Source organism: Hevea brasiliensis, chromosome 17 (genome assembly GCF_030052815.1).
Source record: "Hevea brasiliensis isolate MT/VB/25A 57/8 chromosome 17, ASM3005281v1, whole genome shotgun sequence".
Classification (NCBI taxonomy): domain Eukaryota; kingdom Viridiplantae; phylum Streptophyta; class Magnoliopsida; order Malpighiales; family Euphorbiaceae; genus Hevea; species Hevea brasiliensis.
Window position 1 is genome coordinate 21,930,449 of NC_079509.1, and position 7,420 is coordinate 21,937,868.

The 7,420-nt window shown below is 32.5% G+C and overlaps 1 pseudogene; it reads left to right on the plus strand.

The window, feature by feature from the left end:
• The first annotated feature begins 3,735 nt into the window (after positions 1–3,735).
• Positions 3,736–5,508, plus strand: LOC131175265 (tetrahydroberberine oxidase-like; annotated as a pseudogene).
• Positions 5,509–7,420: the final 1,912 nt, after the last annotated feature.

A 7,420-nucleotide genomic window follows, 5' to 3' on the forward strand; every position in this document is an offset into this window, starting at 1 on the left:
TTTTCAGCACAAGTTGTGCTACCACTTATGAAACAGGGTAATAATTCTTTATGCACATATAACCAAATTATCCCATTCCTTGCAATCTTTTAACATTGAGGACAATGTCCATTCTGAGTATGGGGGAGAGGGTAAATTTTTTGCAAAAAATTATTTTTCCTTTTCATTTGCATATAGTGACATACTCATTCATTACTTCATACTTGTACATATTCACTTATATACACTGCATATAGCTTCATACACTTAGTTATGCATACTTAGTTGCATATAATGCATTTCATTTATTCATTTAAAATTTTTGAATTTTTAAACTAGTCTTTGAATTCCAGAAATTGCTTATTCAAGCAGTCCAACTTGCCTTTAGATGGTTAGTGGAATGAAAGTTCCAGCTGGGTACAAAGTCTTAAGCATTATTCTTTCTCTTACTTAATAGCTGAAAATTAATATATTTATCTAGGTATGCAGATTCTGATTAGTTATTTTGAGTTTTGAGTGTCTGAATAAGCCTTTAAGGAAGAAAATGGTCCTTGTCGTCTCACCATTCCTAGAACAAGCATCTTAGATCTTTCAAAGTGAAATTTTTAACTTGCATTTGATAAGAATATGATTTAGGCATTCCTTCATATTTTAAACCTCACATTTAGCCTTAACCTACCTTAATTTCATTTCAACCCTTGCAAACCCCCTTGAACCTTAATTCCCTAATTTCTTTGGAACCCAAATCATTTACCTAGCCATAAAATCTAAACACTACCACCTATTTATGAGAATAATATTTTAGCAATTAAGTGCATAAAAAAAAATCGGAGGATTGAAACATCTTGAAAAGTGCTAGAGTAATTGTGAAAAGTTGATAAAAAAAAAAGGGGTCACCAAAATATCCCAAAGGTAATTTTGGGTGTGATATGAAATAGGGACACATACAAAATAAAAAAATAAAAAAATAAAAAATAAAAAAAGTATAAAAAGTAGTCCCTTTATATAATCATTGTGATAACACTTGAGATTCATCGTGAATTTCTTTCCTCTTGATTTAAAAAAAATAATAATAAAAAAAAAGAAAATTGGATGCACTTTGAGTTTCATGATTAATATTATTCTTATATTTTGTTTTCCTTACTCCCTTTCCTTGTTAACCATAATTTTACCCTATTGGACCCCACTATAACCCTTAAAAAGACCTAATGATTCTTTGAAAATGCTTGTTACATTAGTAGAGTTAGATCTTCTATGCTTGCATATGGGTTTGACAATATAATCTTCCATACATTACTCACCATCTATTTGAGACACATTGGCTATCTATTTCATTTAGGTTTGTTTTGGCATAATTGACTCTTGTAGCTGGTTGGTATTTGTTGCTTGGGTTGATTGGTTAATTCTTAGCTATTCTGTAATTGTTGAGAGTGATTGCTTCCTTCTTTGTGCTTCGCTGGTGGGAACTTGGAATGTTGGTGGCTAGAGGTAAGTTGGTGGTTTGGATTAGTGATTTTTGTGTTTTCAAAGACTGATTCTATTCCCTTCCAAATGAGTTTTAATGAAATTTTGCTTGGGGACAAGCAAGAGTTTGAGTATGGGGGAATTTGATGCATGCATTTTATATCATCATTTAGGTATAATTTTTGCACATAATTTACCCTTGTTCATAGCTATTACCATAGATATTAGCATATATTTAGTCAATTTTACAATTTTACACTTCTTAGTTTAACTTTTGGAATTTATTTGTTTTGTATGTTAAATTTGGAGAAATTTGGTGTATTTTGATCAGAGCAGCCATTTGGAAGAAATTAGAGTTGAATTGCAAAAATTTTGAAGTTGAGTTAAAAAAAGGCCGAGAGCTGCACAACCTGCAGCACAACAGATTTAGCTTATGTCGCAGGTTGTGTCGATCGTCAGATATGCAGTTTTTCTCAGGCAGCAGATTTCACAACCTGCGGCATAACCTTGCAATATTTGGGATAGATAATCTTGCAATAAACTTAGTTTTCTTGGTGTTAGAGATAAGTTAAGAGGATTAAGGGGACTTTCCAAAAATCAATTAGAGCTTTAATTGGGTTTTTATTAGGTTTGAAATACCCTGAAAACAGGGTTTGATTTAATGAATACCAACTTTGAAATGCTTGAAAAAGGTTTCAAAGAACTAAGAATTGATTTCCCTCAAAATTGCAATTCTCATGTGTTTGGCTAAATTAGGGATAAACCACATGCAAACAATATGGAAAATCCTATCTCTAGAATCACTTTAATTTTTATTGAATTTAGATTTAATTCCTCTAAAATTCATAAATAGAAATTTCAATTTAAATTTTGGTAATCTAGTTTAATTAATTTAGTTAATTGTTTGATTTAGCTTAAATTCCTCAAATACCAATATTAAATTTTAAATTTCATTTTATATCTTTAAATTTTACTATTCTAATTAGCTTATCCTTTTATTTCCAATTTAAGCACAATTCCCTGTGGGAACGATATTATTGTAAAACTATACTACTGTGACCCGTGCACTTGCGGATCCACTATCACTCAACATAGAGCTACATCGACGGCCATGCCATCTTCCACTATCATCAATAATAAATCATCAATTACAAGTTCATAGCTATACTACTCATCAACCCAATTACATCCAAGATAACCCATACTACATCACTGCTCATAGCAAATACATTAGTTAGTCATCCCATCCTCCTCTAGATATAACTCAATATATTTACTATTACAACACTACACCACAAAGAGTGTCTTTAATTATATGGGTAAGAGCCCTCTTACCAATGGACAAGAATTCCTTCCTCTTGAATTTTATGTCCTTTATCCACCTTAGGCTGAAGTCTCTTTTCACTGCAATGGGCAAAAACTCCTCATCAATGGGCAGAGCCAAATCTGCAGTAATTGGCAAAGCCCTTCTCTACAATGAGCGACAGACTCACTCAATGAGCTAAAAGCCACTCTTTTCAATGGGCAAAAGCTAAATAACCTTTTCCATCATTCTACTATTTATAGTGTTAATTCCCTCAATCCTTATCTGATTAGGAGTCACACTCAATTTAGGAATAACACTAAAATAAGAGTTCTACATATTATAGGAAATATTTCTCCCACTCAAATTAGAAAAAGATCTCTCTCCAAATCCCATTAGGATTTTGAGTCATAATTCTAATAATGAATTATCCTATTCATTTACATTTTTAAACTTCTATTGACCAAACTGTATGTGTTGGATCTAAACTCTCTTCGCAGACTTTATCATTTCTTTCAATCTTGTGTTGTATGTGTTGTATTCTAAAATTTCTCCCTACTACTACTATGCTCATTTGACTACTAGCCAATGAGGTTGGCTGTTGTTTGTCATGTGATTTTGTCGAACGGCAAATATATATGTACGTATCTGCATCAGAACAATCCGACGTATATTGGAGCTTTTTACAAAGAAGGGATTGAATTATCCACATGCTTAATTTTTAATTTTCAAGTTACTTTCAAAAACCATCGAGCTATGCCTTTTCAATGTCACAAAACATCATCAAATAGCCTCAGAAATATTCCTCTCCTCACTCATGAAATACTAAATTTGCTCTCCATTATTAAAGCTGCATTACTAACATAGAAACATATGCGTTGCTTTGCAATCAAATCAAACCTGAAGCTGCTGGTTGATTCTTGAATGGCACAAGGACCACCGCCTAAAGACATTTATCCTTATACCGACGACACCCAAGCATATTGTCAATGATTCCTGTTCCAACCATGGAGGAATTGAAATATTTGCTGATGATCTCAACAAGAAAATGTGTATATGCCAGTGGTTATCTAAGAATCTTTTCTAGATTTTCAACTTTGAATTTTCCATTCTTTGAATGTATAGAGATCATTCTTCAAACGGAAACTGGGTGTCTAATCGCTATAAAATATCAAACGTCTCTCATTGATCTCTCAGAAAGGAGACAGAGCAAAAATGGCAATGTCAATCTCTGTTATTCTTTCGTTACTTTACCCTTTTAGTCTCCTTTTCATCCGTGACTTGAGAATCGCTTGATGATAGCTTTTTGCAAGGCATTTCTTCTCATTCACGTAATCATTCCAAGCCAATTTCGTAATTTGTCTCGCCAAAAATACCTCTGCTCACTCATCCGTCTTTCAATCCTGCTCAAAACCTCAGTTCTTGAACACTTCAACTACGAAACCTGAATTTATTATCACCCCATTTAATGAATCTCATATCCAGTCGCCATTGTTTATGCCAAGGCATATGATATGCGATAAGGATACGGTTGAGGTCATGATTATGAGGGCCTGTCTTATGTTTCTGAAGAAAAATTTGTGCTGATTGATCTTGTCAATCTGAGATCCATCAGTATTGACATAGAAAAGGAGAGTGCATGGGTTGAATCTGGTGCAACTCTAGGAGAGTTCTATTATAAAATTGTAATTAAAAGCAATGTCTATGGCTTCCCAGTGGTAGTCTGTCCGACTATAGGTGTTGGGGACACATTAGTGGAGGAGGATTTGGGACCATATTCAAAGTACGATTAGCAAATGACATCTGTTATTGATGCGAAGATAGTTAATGTTAATGGAAGAATTCTGGACAGAAAATCCATGGGAGAAGATCTTTTCTGGGCCATTAGAAGAGGAGGAGGAGCGAGCTTTGGAGTCATTTTTTCATGGAAAGTGAGGTTGGTTCAAATTCCTCCATCCGTAATGCTTTTTAAAGTTGCAAAACCTTGGAACAAGGTGCAAGCAAGTCGTCGTATGGCAAAGAATAGGAGATAAGCTTCCTGAAGAACTTTTCTCCATGCAGCTACAGAAGTTGTGAATGCTAGCTCCAACAACAATAAAACTATTCGAGTCTCATTCGATTCATTGTATCTTGGAGAGGTAGGAAAACTTGTTCCTGTGATGCAAGATAATTTCCCAGAACTGGGTTTAAAGCTCAAAAACTGCACTGAAATGAGTTGGATTCAATCTGTCCTCTACTTTGCAGGTTTCTCAACAAGCGAATCCTTAGAACTTCTGCTTAACAGGACAACTCAATTCAAGGGCTTCTTCAAAGCAAAATTAGATTATGTTAAGGAACCCATTTCAGAAACCATATTGGAAGGGCTATACAAAAAGCTTTTTGAAGCAGAGACATCAGAACTGATCTTGACACCTTATGGAGGAAAGATGAGCGAGATTCAGGACTCAGAAACACCATTCCCTCACAGAAGAGGAAATATATACAAAATCCAATACATGGTAACTTGGGATAAGGAAGAGGAACGGAGCAAAGACTCATGTGGATGAGAAGTCTCAGACTGCACATGGCACCATATGTCCTACTTAAACTATAGCGATCTTGATCTTGGAAGGAACAAAAATGGCAACACCAGCTTTGCACAAGCCAGTGTTTGGGGTTTGAAGTATTTCAAGAACAACTTTAAGAGATTAGTAAAAGTAAAGACTGAAACAGATCCTTCCAATTTCTTCAGGAATGAACAAAGCATTCTTGTGTTTCCATAAAAGGAACTAATTTCACATCAGTGACTACTTCTAGTTGTGTACGACATATACATCCCCTCCCCAAACTGCAAGTTCTATCTTCCATGTGTTAGTATATGTGCATTGTAGTTAATGTGTTAGTTACAAGTATTATCACTTAATACGTGTATATATTTTGTTATTAATAAAGGTGGCTTTATCTTTAATGTTCAATTTAATTTTAATGAATATTAATTAATAAAGATAAAGTCCATTGGACCTATATGCATAGTAGTGAAAATTATAATATTGTTATCATTATAAGATTTTGACTGCATTATAGCATTGTTCAAAAAATATTCTTGGTCAATGTTATATCTAGACTGGATATTGATATAATTTTTGAAGTCAGTATACGTTGCATTCTTTTTTTTTTTTTTTATGAAAGTAAGCATTAATCCTCATTAAGCTGAGGTATATTAGATACCTAGAACCAACGTGTAGGTGTTTGTGATGATAAGTTTACTGAACTGACCCGCACGAGGATTCCATATGAAAGTTTACCTGTGTCTATAGAAAGACTTGCATGATAGTCGTGTAAGTCATCTTTAGACTTGAGATATTAAGTTATCTTATATAGGAATTATTGTATTTTGATACTGCTTACATGTCATTCTACATAAGGATAACAAATGTGGTAGCTGTTGGATACAGTATGAACTATATGGAGATATTTAATTGTCAAAATAGAATTCATCACCTTAGGTAATTAAGGAAAATATTTCAATTGTCCTTAGCCAGTATGGATTGTTAAATCCTTGTGCAAGGTAAAAAAAAGATTGAGATCTTATTTAATTAATCATTCACACTGGGAGGACATATATGATTCATACATAGCAGACACATTCCATGCATCAATGTATAAATCATAATATTATGATGAAGGGATATTATTACATTGACAAACTGATAACAGAAAAGTTAGTCAAACCACTTTGACAAATTCTAATATTTGGGTGGTCATTACACATTACTAGATATTAATAATGATATACAAATATAATTAATCAATTATGAATTGATGATAAAATTAAAGTGTTAATTTTATCTAATTATGTTTGTTGCCAACATATTAGGAACCTAATGGGCCATACATATAAAGATTGTAAGTGATGAATTAAATTAGATTATGAAGTTGGACTTGATAAAAATAAAATAAAATAATTCTAAAGACTTATGGATTAAAGTATAAATTTTATTTTGACTGCTTAATGTCCTAATAATTAAGTATGGACTTAATTTAACAGTTCAAGAATTGTAAAAATTAATTATATAAATTTTAATTCTTATAGGGGTCAATTTATAATTAATAAATTTAAAAGGTTAAATTTATAATTATGAAAAGTTACTACCTATAAAACGAAGCTTGTCTTCTATTCTCATTTAAGAGAGCTTCCTTTTAGCTAGCACTCATAATTTCAAATTCTCTAAAAAGAGTTTTGGAGAATTTTCTCGCAACTGGTCTGTGTGAATGCCATCAGAGACCGGATATCTAGACGACTGATGGTTTGCTACAACCTGATTCGGTGGTTAGCAAATTCCCAAATTAATTAGAGTTAATTTGCTAAGCAATAAAAAAAAAAAATTCCACCATTCCATAATTTAATTAAAGTTGATTTTGAGTTTAATTTTTTGCTCAAATAATTTGAGAATTAATGCTTCCTAACACTATGCATACACAATTAATTGCAAATGATTAATAAAATTTATGTTAAAATCAGTCATTTTCTAACCATGCCATATATTTGTTAAATTAATTAATCAACCAATTATATTATTTACACTGACTCTTAATAATACGTCTTTTTTTTTTAAGCCTTCCAATTATTTGTTTTTGGCCTTTAAATTTTATTTAACGAGAACTCCAGCTAGGCTTAAGTATTGAGAAAAAGTT